Raw genomic sequence first — 24,701 nt, 5'->3', positions numbered from 1 at the left:
CGATGCTGTGCACAAACACACGTATATAACTTGACTGTTCTTCTCTTGCATGCTGGTCCGCACATGAGAGTTCACCAAAACTTTTACATCAATTGATGCTTGCATGGGTGAACTGAAATATCAAAAGAAGAACGTTCAGATCACCTGACATCAGCTTCCATGCAATACTTTTGAATGGAGACAGACCACAGTCACTTGTCCAGCTGAGTGTATGGAGCAATACAAGGTTTTTGGCACAACTATACAATACAAGTTTCTGAGAACTCATTATCTTAATAATAATATCAATGGCTTCAAGACACACAGTCCAAAGAGACCACAGACACTGAATTGTGAAAGATGGACTGGGTGAAATCCAATAAAGGTTCTTCCACAGAAAACTCCTTCTACCAACATAACCCCAGAGGGGAACTTTGCCCCTTGCCCTGAAGGCTCACACTCATAACATTTGCACGATTCTAAACAGGTCAACAAACTACAAATCCCAGAATTCCATGGGATAGAGCACTGGAATATGTAAGTGACCAAACTGGGTAAAGGAAAAATCAAAATAATTTGTAATTATCCTGCCCAGTCTTTTTACCACTTAACTTCTTGAAGTGTCTTTCTGGATGAATGCTAGCCAAGATTTTAATACTGCTGTCCATCACATTTTAAACTTCTGCATATACCACTCTTATCTCAAAGCCCATCAAAGCCAATTTAATAACGTTTATTTTGAGGTGCTAAAACAATCCTATGCCATCTATTCAGAAGTGTGCAGAAGACTGTGCTGTTACAGCGGCTATAACCCTAGATCTAATTTTAATAACAGGACCTACCTGTTAAAACGTGAGGAAAGAGACTGGCTCAGTCTTGAAAGCTACAAAGAACTCTGAGCAGTAAGATCAAAACTCTGATTTTTTCCCCCCTGTTTATGAACATGAAGCATAATTGGGGCATCTTTATATGAATAACACAACAAGGGTCTTCATGGGGTGAAAAGCCTCGTGGCACAGTGGTTAAACTGTTGTACTGCAGCCAAAATTGTGCTCATGATCCGGGGTTCAATTCCAGGTAGCCGGCTCAAGGTTGACTCAGCCTTCTATCCTTCCGAGGTTGGTAAAATGAGTACCCAGCAATGTGTATCCTGCATAATTAACTTGTAAGTTGCCCAGCAACTGATTGAAGTGCTATGGGATCAGTATATAAGCAGCACGCTTTGCTTTTTTGCTTTCCTTTTTAATTTAAAAAATATCAAGATAAATGCATCCTACCAAAGATGTAAGCTAAGGTATCAGAGACTCAACAGATTTGACTTTGCTCGACATCTGGGAGCGGGGGTAGATAAAAAACATACATGATTATTTTAAAATTACATTATTTTTAAACCCAATTTTTAAATTGAAATCATTAAAAAAATCTGAATTACAATTGTTTTTTACATCAAGTCCACCCTATCTGGGACTACAAACCCCATCCCCCACGAAAAAGAATGTAGCTCAGCAGGTCCCAAGTTGGCATGATTAGAACAGTGACCCCCTCATCCCAAACTGAATGCATGCTTTTGCCCCACATGCAGAAAGGAGGTGTCATCTCTCAAGACAGCCAACTTCAAGCCCAACTCAGGAGCTTATACCATAAAATTAGGAAACTCTAATCTTGTTACATTCAGCAAAATGCTCCAGAAGTATTTCAAGAAATCCACAGAAATGTTCACAAAAAGGAAGGAGGGGTGGGAATGGGCTTATCCGTGTGTTTAAAAGTGACGGACACTTATGTGTCAGGAGAAAAAGATAGGGGACTATAAATCGGAACTTGTTGGGGAATTAATTAAGGGATTCATCAATCACTACGCAGCTAACACCACATCTATATGTATATACAGTTAAAATCCCATCAGCTGCCACAACCTTACAGCAATCTACAGGTTCACAACTCCCTAAGTCTTTCTCTTCTGACTATTTATAAATGACTTTGTATAATCTAGCATTAAGACCTGTAATTATAAAACAGCATTAAAAAAAACACCAGCCCCTTCGTAGTTATGGATAATTATAGTTGGTACCCTTTGGAGCAGAAAAATCCCAACAGAAATAGAAAGCATTTTCTTATTCCAATACAGGCTTTGCCTCCTTTTTGACAGTTCCAAGTCCACAGGATATAACAAGATGGTTTAAACTTATGTCACTTTTTTTAAAAACTCTCCTATACCTTCCTCCCGCCCCCCGCCCCCATAAAAGTAAAGTAGGTTTTTCACCAAGCCTTATGAGACATGAATAGAGTCAAAACTGCCAGCTTCAACATCAGGGTGGAAACCCATTCCAGGGTTTTTCCCCCTGCTGTGTGAAGCCCAGTCTTTTTCACCTGTCATTACCTCAGACAAGCACATGTAGGATGAGCAAACAGTCTCCATCTTTCACGGTGTAAAACTCAAGGCCATAGTTTTCTATAGTACTTTAACTTATTATTGTACAGTTTTAATTGTGAGCCGCCTTGGGTCCCCTATTAGGAGAAAGATGGCATGTAAATAAGGACATTAAAATATTGTCAGAGGTTGCCAAAATGTTGCAAAGAGAAGGGCATAGTTTGGAAACCTAAATAAAGAGGCTTTAATGTGCACAAATTTGAAAACTCACACTGAAAATTGTGTTAGTATTGTATTTTCCACCCTGTTTCCATAGCACATCGCTTTAACGGAGAAGTTCCAGAGAGGCCAGAGGACCAAATCCTGCATCTGAGTCTCATTCTGGATGGCCAGGTGTCTACAGCTAAACTCTGTATGGCCTCAAGTACCTTAGCCATATAAGCTATAGTCTGGTGCTGAGTCTTTTGTGAAGACAATGCTTCTCGTTTCACTTTTCTACTGTACACCTTGACGCCCTACTGCTGACTCTTTCCCACTGTTGGAGACCTTGGCTGTGCTTCTCAGACCTTCTCCGTTGGTTTTCTGACGTGATTTGGCAGGCTTGGCTCTGCATTCTTCTTGGGTTTTGGCCTTTGTATGAGCTCCATTCACCTATGAGCCCGCACAGACTGATGTAATTTACCTAGCTAGTCTCCATCTTTCGTCATAAAGTTCTGGGCTCCTTCTTTGCCATCCCTGACAGTACATAATCTGGCACTACATCACTTTTTTCATATTGCATCACCTTTTCATCCCAAGTGGATATTTTTACTGCATTACTGCAAAGGCGTTGATACAGGTCATGGAGGGCATAGTTGAGATGAGAAATCAAGCAGATGGGAAGGAGATGGCCATCAGAAAAGGAGGGTATGAGCTAAGGAAAATAAAGCTCAGGAAAAAAAAACTGTAGGGTAATCCTCCAGTTTGCTCCCTATGGCAGTCATCAAAATGTTCAACAGTGGGCTCACTTAGAAATGGGAGGAACCACATATGTCTCCCAAGCAACCTGGGAACCATGCTGAAAACCAGTTGGGTGACAGAAAAGCAGTCCAAGGCCACTACTAAGAGGATTACTGATTGTCTACAGCTCTAGAACCAAAGTCCCTATGGGACTTTAGCAAAGCAAAGCAAAGCAAAGCAAAAGCAAAGCGTGCTGTTTATACACCACCCCATAGTGCTTCAAGCATTCTCTGGGCGGTTTACAGTTAGTTATGCAGGCTACACATTGCCCCCCCCCAAGCGAGCTGGGTACTCATTTTACCGACCTCGGACGGATAGAAGGCTGAGTCAACCTTGAGCCGGCTACCTGGGATTGAACCCCAGGTCGTGAGCACAGTTTTGGCTGCAGTACAGCGGTTTAACCACTGCGCCACAAGGCTCTCAGCCTTGCAAGCAACCTACAACTTATCAGAGGGGCATGATCTTGATTTGGGGCACACTCCAAAGTCGCAGGATGAGATGCGCTCATGGACTTACAATAAGTACACTTTGTTGGCAATACCAGAAAGGACGGGAAATACACTATAAAACTGCAATTTTTTTGCAGTCAAACAGTACTGTGAGTGAAAGTTGTGATTCAGAATTCAAACAGAACAGAACAAACAACATATACAAAATCTAGATGTCCACTGGCCAGGAATAAAAATGCCATCTCCCCCAAACTGTAAGATGAGTAGAGGGAAGATTAAAATTTAATGACCAATGGATGTTTCATTGCTTTAATAGAATAAGTACAATTTTTGATCAGACAGACAGTGAAACTAAAACAAATTTGCTCTCAAAAATTCTACTTAAACAGTTGCTTTATTAAGTTTGACACTGAAGATTCTCCAGATATTCTTTGTATACACAAACACCAGATGTATCTTATTTGGTATCTGTATTTCACATCGGATTATATTTAATTTTAGTATTTGAAATATTGACAGTCCATGTTTGACAATATTTGCTAGTTAGCATACATTTACATTTATTACTTCACAGACATCAGTAGCCAACATGCCATGGTATCTGTTTGAAGATATATTATGCACTTTTTGGAAACCCTACATTCTCTACATTTAGTGAAAGGAAAAGAGAAATAAATACACTTAACATTTAATAAATTCAGTGTTTCATGGCTGGTATGCAATATTATGTAATAGCTGGTACGCAACAGTATCAGACAACTGACATGCAATAGTGTTAATATTTCACAGTTTAATTATATTTTGAATATAGTATTTAAATAATATTATCAATTAAAATGTTTCTTTCTTTTCTATCTTTTTTCTTTTTTTGGTTTGTTCTCTTCTGTTCTGGTTAGTGTGATTTGTGCCTATTACCAATAAATGTTATAACATTTTGTAGATGCAATGAAATGTTATTTATTTATTTATTTATTTATTTATTTATTTATTTATTTGTTTGTTTGTTTGTTTGTTTTATTTTATTTATATCCCGCCTATCTGATCATGCTGGATGATGGGCCCCCAGGAGCTGCCAAACAAACGCCAAGCACCCAAATCTCATACTGCATTTGGAAATAAATGTTCACATCCAAGATGCAGATTTAAATACTGTTACTTTTCAGTGGTGAAGCTGTACAGTTGGTACATTTCGTGTATTTCTCTCAGCTCTTACAAAGAGAGAGAATGAGAGAGAGAGAGGAACTTTTCAAGAGTCAGGTTTTCAAGGGAATTCAAAAGAGAAAGAATTGTACGACAATACTGGCATCTACGCCAACCCAACTGGCATCTGTTGTGCTGTTTTGGGAAAGTGACTGGCTGCCAGCTCAAAACGTCTTTCGGGAGAGGAGGTCCTGAAAAAGTTATCCTTCCTGCTCTTCTCAGCTATTTAAAGCACTAGTAACAAACGGAGTGCAACCCATATAACTGTTGCTAGAGCCCCAGGGAAAATTCTAGCAGAAGGATGCCATGTCAAACACAAGGGGCAGCCATCATCACAAATCTGGAAACAGCAGGAGTTAGCCATTGTTGGTGTTCCAAGTAAGCTGAGCCTCTATCGGTAACTTCTCTCATGCAGATGGCCCTTGCTTGAGTAGGCTTGAATTAAATCTGCAAGCTAATTTATTTGCTAAAAACTTCTATTTTAGTCTGCAGTCCTATTTTGGTCTACTTACTTCTCATTCTTCTATAGCAATTGCAAGAAATATTATTTTTTCCCCCTGATTTTATTAAAATTGTCACAGCAGGTAAAATCCTTCTACTAACTGTACAGAGACAGGTTACTGCATGTATATTTATGAATACATGGCTCACTCCAATGAGAATATGAACAGAAACGATACAGAGAAACAATACTTTTTTTAAAAAAAAAATTGCTAGATCTTGGAACAGTACGATTTTTTTAAATTGCTAGAATTTTGAAGGAGCCAAGGTGGCTTACATCATTAAAATGCAATATTTAAAGCTAAAAACAGTAAGTATACCAATACTAAAAAGGATCAAACAAATACCACCACTAAAAGACAATAAACCAAAGTAACACCAAAAACACATTAAAAGCAGTAAGGCTTAATCATCCATTAATATACCCCACTCAGGCAGCCAGTCGTTAAGGGAAAGCTTGCCTGAAGAGAAAGGTCTTCACCTGCTTGCGGAAGGACAGCAAAGATGGGGCCAGTCTGGCGCTCCTGTGGGAGGGAGTTCCAAAGTCTGGGAGCAGCAACAGAGAAGGCCCTCTCCTGTGCCCCCACCAAATGCATCTTTTGGCGTGGTGGGACAGAAAGAAAGATATCTTCTGATGATCTTAACACCCAGGCAGGCTCATTAAGGGGAAACACATTCCTTCAGATAGCTTGGCCCCAAGCTGTTTACAACACAGGAATAATCTTGAGGTAGCATACAGTATGTAGCATTCCTCTATAGGATGAACATTTCTATTTAGACAGGCCCTCCCGGGCTCTACGACATCTGATACAAAAGTGCTAAAATAACCAGAATTTTCTAATGTTCAACCTCCACCAGGGTTTCTTTATTTTATTTTAATCTTCTACTGATACTGTTTTCGTGTGTCGGTATTGTATTGATTATTTTATTTTATTGTCCGCTTTCGTATTGTTTGTCTTTATACTTTGTTTTATGGTATTATGTAAACTGCCCAGAGGAGCCTGGGTTGCCTGATGGGCGGTATAGAAATTAAATAAATAAACAAATAAACAAACAAACAAACAAACAAACAAATAAACAAACTCTAAAAGGTAGGTCAGGAGATTGCTCTCAAGGTCACCCAGCAACCTGAATCTGCCTAGTCCCATCCAACACACAAAGCCATACACCATGATGGATAACATGTTTATATCATGGCATCTCTTTGAGTATGCCAGTTGGTACCATTTTAATCTGTAAATTTACAGTTTACTCTTTCTGAATGTGTTTTAGTCAGTAAGAGTACGTTTTTAGACAGTATCCCCACAAATATCCTGAGTCACCACAAAATAATGAATCAAACCCAGTCTTAGGAGGAAATGCAAAGGTGCTACACAATCCAGATTGTAAAAAATGATATCTAATCATTTCAGAACTACAGGTTAAGATTGCCAGAATTAAAATTCACGGCAAAAATGTAGTTCCTGAAAAGAAGGGACATCCCAGTTGGTCTTCAGGGCAATCTTATACAGTGATCCCTCGCAAGATGAAATTAATTCGTTGCACAAGTTGTGTCGTATTGTGAAAATTTCGTCTTGCAAAGTGCGGTACTCACGGTTGTGCGATTTAAAACAAACAAAAAAAGGAAAAAAATTCATCTTGCGAAGCACAGCCATAGAAAAATTTGTCTTGCGAGTCACCCAAATAAATCGCAGAATGCTTTCGTCTTGCGAGTTTTTTTTGTTGTGTGAGGCATTCGTCTTGCGAGGCATCACTTTAAAATAAGAGAGGTAAGGACATACATACCACCAGCATTACTCTGAAATACAAAACCAGAGTCCTGGGGCACCTTTTGAGACTAGCAAACTTAATTTGGCATAAGCCTTTGCAGATTGTAGCCCACTTCTTGAGGTACAAAACAGCTGAAATACAGAACCTGACAGCGTTGTGTAGAGAAAAAAGGCAAAAACAGAAATACATTAATTATATTTTAAATCTACACTTTCAGTGCTGCTCTACATCCATCATAACAGATGAAATATTTTATATTTCAACATCTGATCCACTAAAAGAGATTTTGAACAAATTTGTGCTACTGAAACACTGCATATATTTCTGATTCAATGAGAAAAAAAATGGGAGGGAGTCCGTTTTCACCCGACTTTTGAGAAAAGAAATTACCGGTAACTTCTAAATACAACACACACACACATTATATTCTCTCTGCTAACACCTTAACAGCCGTGGACTGCAAATGCTGCTCCCCATATAAACAACAACACCCATAAATATTTATAGCTGTAAACTACAGCAAGACCAAACTGTAACCAAACTGTAGCAAAAACTTTTCACCGCCGTAAGCTAGCCCCTTCCTCAACAATTTACTTGCATGCCATTCTTTGCTTTTTGCATGCAACTAGCTCCCCAGCAAAAGTAGCCTTAAAGAGAACAATAATTCAACCTCCTGTGAACAATCACAGTAATAATTCCTTCCAAACAGAAGCTTTGATTTCGGTGCAATGAACCATTTCCCCCCTATCCCAGATGCCAGGCAGATAGAATGGGCAGCTCCCACAGTGCTCCATATTTTCAGACATAAGTATCCATCACATAGAACAATCACTTTAAGCCCTCCCAACCAGTTCTTCTACTTTGATTCTACCCCTTTCCTTTCTTCCCCTCCTGAAAGAAAACACACAGCAGGATTTTTATATTCTGATTATTTTGAATGCCATGCCTTTTCTTCCATAAACAGTTCTGTAAGTGCACTTTTTAATAAAAACAAAATTGGTGCAATTAAATATTCCAAACCGATTCTCAAGTCGGGACCCCTACGACAAATAAATATTGACATCAAATTTCACTGTATTTAAATGCAGAATATAAACATTTCAACTAAATTTTGTGTGCATGTGTGTTTAATGTATGTATAATCAGCAATGTGAGAATCTAACAATATACACAAATTCTGTCCTCAAACATTATGCAACACTGCTTAACATTTAGGCAGATTTAAAAGGTGTCAACTTTACTATTTTAGAGAAATAGAGCAAAGTGACATATTTTACTGCATATTTTAGTAATGTGTACAACTTTGCATATGCCTCAAGGACATTTGTGCATTTACATGTATTTATTTTGGAGTCTTAAATATATAGATAGCAAAATACCTTCTAAAAACATAAACGGTGAAACACCAGAAATAATACATTCTATCTAATTTTGTGTTGTCTCTATCATCTCAAGATAGGTAAATATGACTCTCACGTGATCCTCCTAGTGACACAAGATTAATTCTTATTTAACACCATGCTTACTTTAGAGGAGACATACCTAGTGGTGCATTGCTAGTCAATAACACACACACATACTGCATATATTCTTTCTTATATCTTTCTCACCTATGAAAATGGAAATCACCAAACATTTTCCTCCACTGGTCAGAATTATGAGTTCTTGTGTTTTTTAAAAAATTATTTCTGGATTTTAAAAAATAATAATTGAAATGTTTTGTGCAAAGAAATGTGTTTTGCACACAAAAAAACTACATGTATAGTTTTTAAACATAAAATATAAGCTTTTGTACAAAACACTAATAACAAGTTATTGGAAAAAAAGTAAATAAAGCAAATGCACAAATTTCAATTGTTTTTAAATTACCAATCAACCTGTGTTGCAATTTTGCTTTGAAATGAACTTTGCCTAACTATATGGTAAAGTCCATTTCAAAGAAAAATCCCATGCTAGAAGAACGAAAATGTCAAAAGCAAAATTTGACAAGCAAACAGACACGACAAGGAGTTACAGGCTTCAAAATATGTACTGGTGTAATTCCGACTGGCAAAGTAAACTTTTTGAAAAATTAAAACACTGAATAGTTATTCAAACCTATTTGTACATGCATGGTGTCCAGAATTCAAAATATTAACAATTTCTCTCCACCGAATGTGCCAGGGGTTACACGCTTATTTATATAAAGCTGCATCTGCTTTCTAACAACAGACACATTATGCACAAAGCTAGGCAGAGACCAATGTGCTATAATATATAGTCTTGTGTGGATCCCCAAAGTTAGAATCCTTTAGAGGGCAGGCCAAGGACATTTGAGTTCTTAAAGACAAGCAGCAAAGTACGCACGCGTGCACTAACACATCATCACATCAAAATACTCCACACCAAGGTTGGAAAATATATAAAGCCAGCCAAGGGGATGGGAAACCCTTCCTTTTTTAATCAATTTTATCGATATATCTACATGTAGATACTGTATGTAGGGATGTGAAATCCAAGCTCCCATCCTTGGAATTGATGGTGACATTTTGGCTCCAAGGCTTCCTAACATAGAAGAAGTGTTCTAGATCTATTTTAGTCTGAATTCTGGCAAGGCTATGAAAGTAGATGGCTTTGGTTGTCTTGGTGGACAATTGATTTTGGGAACTGGACAGAGAGAGTTGGGCCTTTTTTAGCTTTTGATAACGTGTTGTTTTTTTGGGGTTTGTGGATAACGTGCTTGTAATTTTCAAAGTTCTTACAATTACATATAAAGCCCTAAACCAGGGCTGTCCAACCTTTCACCTTCCCTGGGCCACATTAGAAGATGAAAATTTGGTTTGGGCCGCACATAAATTTGGTTTGGGCAGCATGGGGGGGCAGCCCTAGCTGTCTTCCGCAGCCCCACTCCAAGCGCGCTTACCGGCAGCTGCAATCTCAGACAGCAGAGGCTCCCAGCTTCAACTCCGGCGGTTTTATGGGGCTGGGAGGGGGTCCACCTATTGACGGGGATGGCGCAATGCAGTCACACAGCCACCCTCTCCCCTCCCCTCCCACTCCTCCCCTCTCCCCCCCCACACCGTTGTGACATGCCCCCGGCCACATTCCGGCTGCAAGCACCGGCAGTGTAACTTGAAACTTTGGAATTTCTTTAAAAATAAAAAAATGCACTGGGGCGCATTACGAGCCAACCTGGGCCGCATGCGGCCCACAGACCGCAGGATGGACAGGCCTGCCCTAAACGGTTTAGGATCTCGGTATCTGGCAGAGCGCCTTCTCCCAGCCAGTTCTGCCAGAGACACTCATTCTAGCCAGGTCGGGCAACTGAGGGGCCTAACACTGAGGGAGGCCCGGAAGGAAAGAACGAGGAACCAGGCTTTCTCGGCAGTGGCCCCTCGTCTCTGGAACAATTTGCCCCTAGAGATCCACCTGGCTCCCTCTCTGGGTGCCTTTAGAATTAAACTAAAGACAAGGCTATTTAGGCAGACTTTCCCTCCTGCTGTGTTTTAATATCTATATTTTTACATGTTATTGGTTTTATTGTTTTTAAAATTTTGTTATGCCGCCCAGAGTAGACTATCTGTCTAGATGGGCAGGGGATAAATCTAAATAAATAAATAAATAAATAAATAAATAAATAAATAAATAAATAAATAAATAAATAAATAAATAAATAAATATAGATCTGCCTTACTTTAATTAGTCTTATTTATGCTTCAATTCTATTTGTTTTATTCAATTTTATAGAAAGAAAGGTTGGGGATAACAGAATACACATAAATGGACTCCAACAAACACACACACACAGAGACACACACAGACACACACTTACTTCTGTATCATTAGTCACTTTACTCCTGAAACATGCTCCTTGCCCCTTACCTCAACATCTCAGTAAAACTCTCTCCCTCTTGTACAAAATTACAGAGCCGTATACTTTGTAGGAATACCTGGTCGCTTCCATGCTCCTACAGCCTGGAGGAAAAACATCTAAGCATATGTGTATGTGGTGACCACATCTATTTCTCACTCTGGGGAAACCTGAGGAAAGTCTGCCAGTTCTCGCTGCATAGGTGCTTTGTCTACCTTCACCTCTGTTGTTCTACAGCAGTTCCCATAAAACTCCACAAAGATCCAGCTGTATAAACCAAGGCAGTGTCAAAGGAGGAATGGATAAACCAGGGAGGGGCATCTCACATGTTGACCACTGACTGAGCACACTCGGATAAAGGAGCCTTGATGGAGAGGAATAATCACCCATTGCTGTTTGTTTATTTTAACTCTTCTACCACAGCCTGGAAACTTCCCTCCCCCTTCCTCTTTTTTTTTTTTTGCTTGCTCCCTCCTCCTTACTCCCTCATTTAGTGTTCCCCCACTGAGAGACCTTTGTGATCTAAAAAGTGGCTGTGTCCCCCCCCCCCGCGTGCGCGCATTTCTCAACACTGGCAATGTTATACAGAGATCCATAACATGTCTTAAAATAACTACCTGGCACTGTTGTTTTTTTTCATAGCATCGCCCTGCCCACCGTTTGAAAGGCACAACACTTTTTAGAAAAATCTCTCAGACGGGAGACGAATAATGAACGTCAGGGGCAATCAGACCACCAATGTTTGCCTTACAGAGAAAAGGCTACCACAGCTACTGACGCCCCAGTTGATACATGTGTAGCCTAGGCAATTTTTGTGCGCTTGGTTCCTAGAAAAAACAACAACTAATGGTTGCTGATGGCATGAATGGACAATTTATAAAAGTGAAGTCCAGTATTAAGTTGAAACTAGAGTTGAATCCATTGAAGTTGACTCACCAAATCCCCACTGATTCAGTAGGCCTGGTCTAAATGCAATTTACTGCTGGATATCAGCCAAGAGGTTGGAGTTGATGTGAAGGTCCTGTTATGATGTTAAACAGTGGCTCATTCACATGTGCCTTCATTTGGATTCACTGCATTAAATCACCATAGACAGAGAATAAGCTTTTGTATCAGTTGACCTCTTTCCATCACGGGTCATGCAGGCTAACCCTCTATCAATGCAAGAATCCACAGGTAAAGCATCCTCAACAAATGGCCAGCACCATTTTGTTTGAATACCTGCAAGGAAGGATTCTTCGTCACCTTCAGAAGTAGTCCGTTGCATTGTCAGACAGTTTTTAGGTCAAAGAAGTCCATCCTAATATTTAGTTGGACTCTTCTTTCTTTAACTTGAACCAGGGTCTCATGCGCTATATAACACTGGTTCCCAACTTTTGGTCCCCGGATGTTCTTGAACTACAACTCCTAGAAATCCTGGCCGGTACAGCTAGTGGTGAAGGCTTTTGGGAGTTTTAATCTGAGAACATTTGGGGACACAAGGTTGGGAACCACGTCTCTAGAGCAGCAGAAAATGCACCAGCTCCATCTTCTATATACAGTGGTGCCTTGTTTGACAATGTTAATTCATTCCAGCGAAATCGCTGTAGAGCGAAAACGTTGTCAAACAAAATTTAAAAACCTATTGAAACGCATTGAAAACTGTTCAATGTGTTCCAATGGGCTGAATACCTGCTCGTCCAGCAAAGATACTCCATAGGGCGGCCATTTTCCTGTAGTGCGAAAAATCAGTCCTAAAAACAGCGGGGGGGCATTATCTTCAGCCGGTGGCCATTTTGAAACCCAACAATCAGCTGTTTGCTGATCGTCGTAAAGCGAAAATCGGTTCCCGAAGCAGGGAACTGATAATCGCACAGCGAAAAAACCCCGTTTAAACCATCATTTTGCTATCGCAAAAACGTCAATGTTAAGCGGAGTCATCGTTAAACGGGGTAATCGTCCAGCAGGGCATGACTGTAGCTGTACTTCAGATAGTTCAAGATGGCTGTCACCTCTGAATCTTCTCTCCTCAAAGCTAATTAAGGTCAATTCCTTCAACTCCCTCATGCTCACAGGGCTTGTCTTCCAGGCCCTTTTTATCATATTTGGTTTCCCTCTGTGGATATGTTCAAGCTTGCTGCTAATTTTCTTAAACTTGAGAGCCCAGAATTGTACATCAGGTGAGGTCTACCATACCAGGATGATGGTTAAATTCACAATACATAGAGTATTGGGCATAAAATTAAGTAGTTGTAGACTTTACTTATCATATTCATGAGCCCTATATCCTGAATAGACCTTCTCTCCCAAATACCCATTTTACAGTCTGGGAAAACATGGTTCTTTCCACTCCTGTTGACATGCCTAAAGAAGGTGGGCAAGAAATACCACTTATAGTGCAACTCAAGGTAGATTCTGCAGCCAAGAGTCCTTTATTTGAAGGCATCCTTTGTTTGAAGGCTTGCCTAGTAAAAAGATAAAAGAACCGTAAGATAGGAAGCAAATGGAATACACTTTATCCTTCCATATTTCTGTTTAACTTATCGTAATTGCAACAAAACACTCCAATTAATTTGTATACCACATGTGGCCTAGCAAATATAGGAATATAAATCTGGAGGACATCATAAGGAGGTGTTATAATTTTTTAGACACCCATCTGTCACAAGAAATCAAACATACACATGGCAGGCCAGTTTTTGATACAGATAATTTTCACTGAGTCTCTGTTTTCTACACATCCAGCACTGTTGCTAATTGTCACAGAGGTGATTTGGCTGATGGAAAGGGGACTCTAAGATAAGCACATGGCCCACCAAATGACAGGGAAACAAGTACCCATAGAAAGGGCAGGCTGGAATTTAAATTTCTTATCCTCCTTAGGGGGAACTGTGGTACTCTGCAATCATATGGTTGTGCACTAGGCCACTGGTTCTTAACCTTGGGTTACTCAGGAGTTTTGGACTGCAACTCCCAGAAGCCTTCACCACCAGCTGTCCTGACTGGGGTTTCTGGAAGTTGCAGTTCAAAAGCATCCGAGTAACAAAGGTTAAGAACCACTGCGGCAACTTCAACATTTGGTGCTGGGAACGGTTTAAAAGAATCTCACTCAATATGCCTCTTTTAACACACCAAGTTTCTAGTCCTTAAGGCTATGAAGATCTTCAAATGGATAGGCACTGTCTGTTGAAAGAAACTGTAGAAAGAGTGGGGCAGAGTCATCAATAAATGCCATTCTGTTCATGTCGTCAATCTTCCCCTACTGCCCAATGAGTCTAGTCAAATGTCACCACACCTGAAAACAGCACCTCAGTTTTCCTTGCCAGCATCTCATGCAATCAGGTATGAAAGTTACCATTCAAATTCTCACATAAGGAACCAAAGGTTAAAATCCTCTTGCACAGCTCTGCAGGCATAACAGCTATGTTCTCAGCAGCAGCAAATCACTGCTGATTAAAGCATTCCTTCAGCAAACTGGGGGTACATGTTGCATTGCCATGTGCACGAGTCACGTGCACTCTGAAGCCACCTTTAATCAGCACTGATCTGCCTTTAATCAGTGGTTATGTGGTGTTGCTGATGACATCATCCATATTGTGCACTCAGAGCTGCGCAACAGGATTTCAGCCAATGAGAGCAAACCCGGGGTTATTCTGAATGCCAAACCTCCAAGGAATATCAGGGAAGTCCAAAGATGTTTTTTAAAAAAGGAGCAACATTTTCCGAGGTTGTCTCAAGTAAGATGTTATGCATCTGACCTAATCTGCAAAATATATTTGGTGTTTAAGAGAAGGGGGGGAAATAAAGTGGAGAGGGAAATCTTGTATTTGCTGTCATTGTCTGAAAATGTGCCGTCGATACAATCAGAGTTAACAGACTTGGTATGTGGCCAGAAGAACAACATTGTGAAAATCTGTGAGAGCAAATCTCAACATTCTGCTATTCCCAACGTGATGTCTGGAGTTATCCTCATAACCTGGATGTGCAAAACTGCTGCTCTCCATAGTGATATCTGATGAGCAAGCACAGATTGCTGCAATTTGTCACTTCAGGCAATTATTCATAAAACAGGAGCCAAACTGGGAGTCAAGATCCCTATCATAGGTTGGCTGTCATCCATAATAGAATGGCTGTCATCTAAACAGAACATAGGAATACGTCCTGAGGTAATCCAGTTTTGATCTTTGATGTAAGAGTTGTCTTCTGATTTGTGTGCTACAGCTACCTATATTGCATAACAGCTCATACAAATTGTCTACATATCTGAGGAACACCAGAAGGTGGTTCTTCCAAGTTTTGCATCGTCTAAGGAACATGGATATCAGGAAAAAGCTTTTCTCCATTTTGCTTCACTTTGGAACGCAAGATCATCTCATGAATGTGGTTGGCAACATATTCTATCAAAGAACTTTACACAGTACATAGTTCACTTGCAGAATATTCTGTGGTGGTGAACTCTAGGTTAGAGTTAGATTAAGTCAAATGTGTATTTATTTTCCTACAACCTTATCCCTCCACACATGCATTGGAAACGTTGTGCTGTTTTTCAGCCGACCAGTTACAAACCAAAAGCAACTTAATTCTCCAAATGTGGATTAAAGCCAGTATTTTCCTCTTAAAGACACATTTCTTCTAGATACAGAAGTAATTCATCCTCTAGTGAGGTCCTTGGTTGGCTTCATGGAGAGATTAGACCAGTTCCTGGAAATCAAATCAATCAAAGGCAACCACTCATTGCGACTAAATAGGAACTCCAGAGTCAGAGGCAGGAATGAGCAGGCAGTACGTGCTGAAGAGAATCAACAGGGCAAACCCATTGCCTTAATATCCTGAATTATGCCCCAACATTTCAACCACTGGCCTTGTACAAGGTTTCAGGGTGCACATTACAGGCAAAATACATATATACATACCAAGAAAAAATTCCCCAAAATATATTACTTGTTGATATAGAAACAATTCTTTTGTCCCAGCGAATATGATGCACCAATTTTGTTTTGTTTTAAGTTCATCATGATGTCAAGAAGCAGAATTGACAAACTCTGTCTATCAATAAATTGATCCCATTCATGGTGGAGGGAGTGGAATTCTCAGTATGTTCAGGAAACAGGAAGTATTTAACTCATTTAACACAAGCCCTTATCTCTAAACCTAACCCTATCCCTAACTCCAGTCCCAACCACATAACTAGCCCTGTTGTTAAGTGCCTTGAAGGTTTCAAAAAGCAAAACAAACAAACCCCCAGAACTCACACTCTACAAGTTTTATTCCACTGCTCACAAGGGTGAATCACACAGTGGCTATATCTTAATGTTAACCTTGGCTTAATAAATTGACCTTATCACATACTGAAATAAATAAATATAAGCTTTAATCTGGGGGAAAAGTCAATTAATGAGGGATGAACACTGAATTTAACTATTCATTGAATTTGTAGTATGTGGCTAATGGGAATCCAGTCAGGCTTGTCAAATACTGTACAAATTTCAAAATAAGAATCACCTAAAAAGAAAATGTGATGATAGATATAGATTCATGTTTCATCTCCAGGGATTATGATGATGATTTTTACTATCATATTGCTTTTCTTTCAAGGTATATCAAAGTTCCATCCTAGATGTTTTAGGTGTAGTATATCTTGATTTTTGGAAAGAGATAAATCCACTGTATATACTGGATCTGTTCATCAGATAATGCCAAGAATGTGAGCCTTTTGCTCTTGATGAGAAATTCACCAAACACACAAACAAACCCAACCCAACTTGCTCTCATAGTGACACAGAATCTGCGCAAAATTATTATAACCTCTGTGGAAAATGGCATATGTTCTGCACAGGATTCCCTAAGAAGGAGATTTGAGCTACGCTGAATTTTGCAGTTCCTTGTACACAGAAGACGAGGAATAAAATCAGGGTTCTCATTTTAATGGGAAGCCAAGAAATCTCAATAGTCTAAAGAGAAGTCGTGATAAGACATCTCCGCATAGCAAAACACGGAAAATTTGGAAGAATGAGAAGTTTTTCGAGTATTCTTCACATCCGTAAACAACTGCATTGGCTCCTCAGTATTGTAGTTGCTCATGAGTCTACGCATCATAGTTAGATGAGACACCACAACTTTTCACTCAGTCTGGACATTTACGAATTTTGCTTTTAAGAAGAGGACAGTACAAACTGGAGCGAAAGTTATGGAAAGGAGTTAGAGGCTAGTTGTGGAAGGGAACATTCCACCCTTTCCCCCCCGCCATACCTCTGTTTAAATCCCCTCTTTGTTTGGCAAGGCCATACAGCCTTACCTACCAGTTCGAGAGAAACAGCCGAGCCAGTGAAATGCAGCATTGAAGAAAGTGACGGAAAGTTGGATTGGAAAACAGCTCCCTGCCAAACCTTTCTTTGGGAAACTAATCTGACAGTGTGAAAGAAGGCTATTATGTAGTGATCTCAAGCCTACCTCCGTTACCGACAACTCAGGCAGATTGTTAAAAAACAGTGGCCTCAGGTTTAGTTTAAGACACATTTCACTGAAAATGGTACCTCCCGAGGTTTACAATCACTCTTTCCTGAGTGCGTAAGCCCACCAGTGCATATAACCACAGTCTTTTTCTGCTTCCTCCCACTCTTTCTGGATTTTTCCAGTGTATCAATGCAAGCACTTCTGAAAAGCTAGGAATCCCCCTCTCCTAATTTAAACCATAATCTAAAAGTCTTAAATATTTAGGAGGATTCCCTAGACGAGTGTTTTCAGCCTGCCATGAGAATCCAGTTGCGTAAATCTATCTGCGAGGCAGACAGAAATATGGAGATTTATAGCTGGGGGTCTCAACAGACCACTTTAAGATGACAGCTTCAAGATTATAGGAATCCTTCTATTAAAGAGACACCAAGAAAAAAAAATTAAGTGTGTGGCTGGCGAGAGTTAAGTAGAAGAGGTGGAAAGCCCATTCATTACACAGAGATATTAAGGATCTGCTTCCAAAGAATAAGAATACATAAGGACTGGGCTTTCTAGATGCCATTCCCATCATACCTTTCATGGCTACTGTGGGAGCTGAGTCTTTCATTTTCATATGTGATATCAATACAAACCCTGATCACCCACGCCAGTAAACTTGAACATGGCTCTCAAAATGAGGCTGAGGAAGATCATTCAGAGAGGGCACCACTGAATACCAATTGCTAGAGTATAAAAATAGGGAACAGGTTATCATTATCATAGCCTTTCTGGTGGGTCACAGAAAGAAACAGGATGCTATCTTTGGTGGGCCCACTCAGCCTTTACTTAAGTCTAAGATATGGCTCCCCATAACTATATTGAGGTGTCTTTTTTTTTAAGGAGGTGAAATACTCAGGTAACCTAGAAAGACCACCTCGGAACTTTAAAAACACACCGGTCATATTCAGATTATTAAACATCATCTTAAGAGCAGTTATTTGTCCTGGTTTTCTGAACCTGTGTTGTGTTTTATTCTTCTCTTCACTCCAGTGGAGCCAGGAGGCCGCAGTAAACCACAGTGCTATGTTGCAATCAAACTAGGAAACGGTGGCTAATGATCTCTGAGAATATGAAGTCACAGTTAAAAATAAGGCTGACAAGTACCATATTTTTCCGTGTATAAGACTACAGTGGGGTCTCAACATACGAACGGCTCGACATACGAACGTTTCGACTTACAAACCGCTCTCATAGGAATGAATGGACTCGACTTACGAACTTAGATTCGAGTTACGAACTCTTTTTTTCCTTTTTTTTAAAGCTAAGTCATCTTAGGTTAAAAGGAAAAAAGAAAAAATATCCCCCTCTAGTGGCAGAAGGCGGAATAGCAGCTTCCCATTAGTTTCTATGGACGAAAAGAGCAGATACGGATTAAATGGTTTTCAATGCATTCCTATGGGAAATGCAGATTCGACTTAAGAACTTTTTTGCCTGAGAACTGCCTTCCAATACGGATTAAGTTCGTAAGTCGAGACCCCACTGTATACTTTTGTCTAAAATCTTTAGACTAAAAATTGAGGGTTATACATGGAAGTAAACTGAGGTGAGAACAAAAACAAGTGGAGAGGGAAGCATGTATCAAAGCGATCCTGTAGTGCTTTGATCCCTTTCCCCCTGCACTTGCTAAGCCCCACTTAGATTTCTTAATTTTGGATTAGAAAAGTGGGGGGCATCTTATACATGGAAAATACGGTATTTACAGGATCTTTCTTTCTCTACAATTTTCCCAGTCTCTTCATGCCAAGACTCTATGCTTCCTTTTCTATCATCAGCATTTCCTGGGTTCCCACAAAAAGGAGGCCCCAATGTGTATGTTTTTCTCTAGCTCTTTTAAATTTTTTGCTCATTGTTTTCTGCAGAAAACGGCCAGTTTCTGCTTAAAGACCTTTCTAGTCAATCCTGTTCAGGAACTAGAACAAATCCTGGGCAACTAAAGGTTTCTTCTACTTTTTCAAGGTAAATCCTGTGCAGGAAAGGTGCCATTCTGCACAGGAGTTATAATAATTCAAGCTTGGCATTGCTTCCTGGCAGAAAAAAATGTGCATGAAAAGCAGCCAAGAAATTGCAAGTTTTGCATGTGGGGTTTCACGGAGAAAATACATGTTGCATAGAGAAATCTCACCGAGATGAGATTCTTGGTTTCTGTAAGAGAATGAGGTTATACTATTCACATGACTGCTTAAAAGTTTGATTTCAGATCGTGGCTTGTCACAGTTCCAAGAATAAGCCTAATAAGACTATGGTTAACTTGAAACTTCTATTTTCGTTTGAACAATGAGAGAGAGAAAAACAGCTGCATGCATCTGCTTAAAACTCACAGACATCTTGGCATATTAAGCCACGATTCAATTGCCCTTGGCCATCATCATCATCATTATCATCATCATTTAGCTATCATAAGTAAAATCCAAACCCTAGAAGAGGTAAATTTGAATAACTCAAGACAACTTTTAAATGGAAATAGAACCTAAGCAAGCTTTCTTATTTTTGGTAACATGATCTCAAAGTAATAACTGATTAATGGCTTTTTAAAAATACTTCTTGCATGGGACAAATTCCAAGAGGGAAGCTGTGTTCGTTCAGGCAAAATGAATATTCTTTCATAATCTTGAAGACTAACAATTGTAACTGTTATGTAATCTTATGTGACCGGATAACAGGTAAGAAAGGGGCTTGCAGCCCACAGTATTATATGCCCCAATAAAGCTATTTGTCCATAAGGTGCCACAAGACACTTTGCTGTTAGTGACAGCAGTGCAAGTTTTATTTATACCACACAACACCAATTCTTGTTAGTGTCTTGTTTTGCAACATTAAATCAGCCAATGGTGAGGATGTAGATCCCATACTATAAGCTTACACCTGTTGTTTCAAGACTCTGCAATTAGGCTGAGTGGTTCTCTTCTGTGTTGGCGTGCATGGTACTACATTCACGATGAACTAAATGGCTTCTGTTCCTTTGTTTATTGCCGCTATGCTGAAAAGAGCAAAAGCAGATCCACATTTCTTTGCATTAAGTAAAAAACTCTTCTTCATGGATTGCTGCCTTGTCGTGGCGAAGGGGCTTGAGTAACTCAGAGAAACTATGGGCTATGCCGTGCAGGGACACCCAAGACGGACAGGACATAGTGGAGAGTTCCGACTAAACGCAATCCACCTGGAGTAGGAAATGGCAAGCCACTCCAGTATCTTTGCCAAGAACGCCCCATGATCAGAAACAAAAGGCTAAAAGATACGACGCTGGAAGATGGGCCCCTCAGGTCGGAAGGCGTCCAACATGCTACTGAGGAAGAGCGGAGGACAAGTACAAGTAGCTCCAGAGCTAATGAAGTGGTTGGGCCAAAGCCGAAAGGACGCTCAGCTGTGGACGTGCCTGGAAGTGAAAGGAAAATCCAATGCTGCAAAGAAAAATACTGCATAGGAACCTGGAATGTAAGATCTATGAACCTTGGGAAGCTGGAGGTGGTCAAACAGGAGATGGCAAGAATAAACATCGACATCCTGGGCATCAGTGAACTAAAATGGACAGGAATGGGCGAATTCAACTCAGATGATTATCATATCTACTACTGTGGGCAAGAATCCCGTAGAAGGAATGGAGTAGCCCTCATAGTCAACAAAAGAGTGGGAAAAGCTGTAATGGGATACAATCTCAAAAATGATAGAATGATGTCAATACGAATCCAAGGCAGACCATTCAACATCACAATAATCCAAGTTTATGCACCAACCAGCATTGCTGAGGAGACTGAAATTGAACAATTCTATGAAGATTTACAACACCTTCTAGAACTGACACCAAAGAAAGATGTTCTTCTCATTCTAGGGGACTGGAATGCTAAAGTAGGGAGCCAAGAGATAAAAGGAACAACAGGGAAGTTTGGCCTTGGAGTTCAGAACGAAGCAGGACAAAGGCTAATAGAGTTTTGTCAAGAGAATAAGCTGGTCATCACAAACACTCTTTTCCAACAACACAAGAGGCGACTCTATACATGGAAATCACCAGATGGGCAATATCGAAATCAGATTGATTATATTCTCTGCAGCCAAAGATGGAGAAGCTCTATACAGTCAGCAAAAACAAGACCTGGAGCTGACTGCGGTTCTGATCATCAGCTTCTCATAGCAAAATTCAAGCTTAGACTGAAGAGATTAGGAAAAACCACTGGGCCACTCAGGTATAATCTAAACCAAATCCCTTATGAATACACAGTGGAAGTAAAGAACAGATTTAAGGAACTAGATTTGGTGGACAGAGTGCCTGAAGAACTTTGGATAGAGGCTCGTAACATTGTCCAGGAGGCAGCAACGAAAACCATCCCAAAGAAAAGGAAATGCAAGAAAGCAAAGTGGCTGTCCAACGAGGCCTTAGAAATAGCAGAGAGGAGAAGGGAAGCAAAATGCAAGGGAGATAGGGAAAGTTACAGAAACTTGAATTCAGACTTCCAAAGAATAGCAAGGAGAGACAAGAGGGCCTTCTTAAATGAACAATGCAAAGAAATAGAGGAAGATAACAGAAAAGGAAAGACCAGAGATCTGTTCAGGAAAATTGGACATATTAGAGGAACATTTTGCACAAAGATGAACATGATAAAAGACAAAAATGGGAGGGACCTAACAGAAGCAGAAGACGTCAAGAAGAGGTGGCAAGAATACACAAAGGAATTATATCAGAAAGATGTGGATATCCCGGACAACCCAGACAATGTAGTTGCTGACCTTGAGCCAGACATCCTGGAGAGCGAAGTCAAGTGGGCCTTAGAAAGCCTGGCTAACAACAAGGCCAGTGGAGGTGATGGCATTCCAGTTGAACTATTTAAAATCTTGAAAGATGATGCTGTTAAGGTGCTACATTCAATATGCCAGCAAGTTTGGAAAACTCAACAGTGGCCAGAGGATTGGAAAAGACCAGTCTACATCCCAATCCCAAAGAAAGGCAGTGCCAAAGAATGCTCCAACTACCGTACAATTGCACTCATTTCGCACGCTAGCAAGGTTATGCTCAAAATCCTCCAAGGTAGGCTTCAGCAGTATGTGCACAGAGAACTCCCAGAAGTACAAGCTGGATTCCGAAGAGGCAGAGGAACTCGAGACCAAATTGCTAACTTGCGCTGGATTATGGAGAAAGCCAGAGAGTTCCAGAAAAATATCTACTTCTGCTTCATTGACTATGCGAAAGCCTTTGACTGTGTGGACCACAGCAAACTATGGCAAGTTCTTAAAGAAATGGGAGTGCCTGACCACTTTATCTGTCTCCTGAGAAACCTATATGTGGGACAGGAAGCAACAGTTAGAACTGGTCATGGAACAACTGAGTGGTTCAAAATTGGGAAAGGAGTACGGCAAGGCTGTATATTGTCCCCCAGCTTATTTAACTTATATGCAGAATACATCATGCGGAAGGCTGGACTGGAAGAAACCCAAGCCGGAATTAAGATTGCCGGAAGAAATATCAACAACCTCCGATATGCAGATGATACCACTCTGATGGCAGAAAGTGAGGAGGAATTAAAGAACCTTGTAATGAGAGTGAAAGAGGAGAGTGCAAAAAACGGTCTGAAACTCAACATCAAAAAAACTAAGATCATGGCCACTGGTCCCATCACCTCCTGGGAAATAGAAGGGGAAGATATGGAGGCAGTGTCAAATTTTATCTTCCTGGGCTCCATGATCACTGCAGATGGAGACAGCAGCCCTGAAATTAAAAGGTGCCTTCTTCTTGGGAGGAAAGCGATGACAAATCTGGACAGCATCTTGAAAAGCAGAGACATCACCTTGCCAACAAAAGTCCGAATAGTCAGAGCTATGGTTTTTCCTGTCGTGATGTATGGAAGTGAGAGCTGGACCATAAAGAAAGCAGACCGCCGAAGAATTGATGCCTTTGAATTGTGGTGCTGGAGGAGGCTCTTGAGAATCCCCTGGACTGCAAGGAGAACAAACTTATCCATTTTGAAAGAAATCAACCCTGAGTGCTCCCTGGAAGGACAGATCCTGAAGCTGAGGCTCCAGTACTTTGGCCATCTAATGAGAAGAAAAGACTCCCTGGAAAAGACTTTGATGTTGGGAAAGTGTGAAGGCAAGAGGAGAAGGGGACGACCGAGGATGAGATGGCTGGACAGTGTCTGCGAAGCAACCAACATGAACCTGACACAACTCCGGGAGGCAGTAGAAGACAGGAGGGCCTGGCGTGCTCTGGTCCATGGGGTCACGAAGAGTCGGACACGACTAAACGACTAAACACACACAAAAAACTCTACTAGTATGGTGACATTTGAAGAAAGCAAGCTGCACAGTTCCAGGGTGCCCCAAGAAGAAAGGAACGGTTATCACTTCAGAGTACTCTTAACCTAAGAAAAAAAAGGGCCCAAATCCGTAGACATATGACTTTTTTTCTAACCTTAATGTTCCAGATCCACAGCTAAATTGCACTCACCTGGAGATAAAGACAAACTGGAAGGCTTCATGGCCTAGAATAGGTTGAGCAAGAGCCTAGCTTCCTGTTAGAAAAGGACGTTGCCTCAGTGCTTCCTGGGAGCTCCACAATGGAGAATTCTGGGATTTGGAGTTTTAAAAAAATAAAATGGCACACCGTTACCAGTCAGCATCCCAACTGTGGCCAGTGCCTCTGAAGTGACAGTGAAGGCAAAGAAGTTATAGCAACCCCTTGTGATTCTTCCTCTAGGCATCCTGCAATTACAGTGGGGTCTTGACTTGAGAACTTAATCCGTATTGGAAGGCGGTTCTCAAGTCAAAAAGTCTGTAGGTCAAGTCTCCATTGACCTACAGTGCATCGAAAACCGATTAATCCCGTAACAGGCCGTTTTTGTTCCATTTTGGTTTTTTTCTGGTCTGTAAGTCAATTCTCAGGCTGCAAGTCAAACCTAAATTTTGCGGCCAGAGAAGTCTGTAACTCAAAAAGTCTGTAAGTCAAGCCGTCTGTAAGTCAAGGGTCCACTGTACAAGTAGTATTTACACCAGCTAGTGGCCAGTGTCTAGTGTAGAAGATGGGCAGAACCTAAAAGCATTGGTTTCCTAGCTTGGGCCTTTTTTGGTTAGATGTGAGCAATACAGCTTAGAACGTAAGAGAGCTTATATACAACCACCATTGGGTCAA

At 40.5% G+C, this 24,701-nt stretch overlaps 1 protein-coding gene across 7 annotated transcripts in view; it reads right to left on the bottom strand.

The window, feature by feature from the left end:
• SOX5 (SRY-box transcription factor 5) overlaps positions 1–24,701 on the bottom strand; it is a 918,192-nt gene that overhangs the window by 406,550 nt on the left and 486,941 nt on the right. The window lies entirely within an intron of this gene.

Source organism: Pogona vitticeps, chromosome 5 (assembly GCF_051106095.1).
Source record: "Pogona vitticeps strain Pit_001003342236 chromosome 5, PviZW2.1, whole genome shotgun sequence".
NCBI lineage: Eukaryota > Metazoa > Chordata > Lepidosauria > Squamata > Agamidae > Pogona > Pogona vitticeps.
This window is presented reverse-complemented; position numbering and strand designations above follow the sequence as displayed.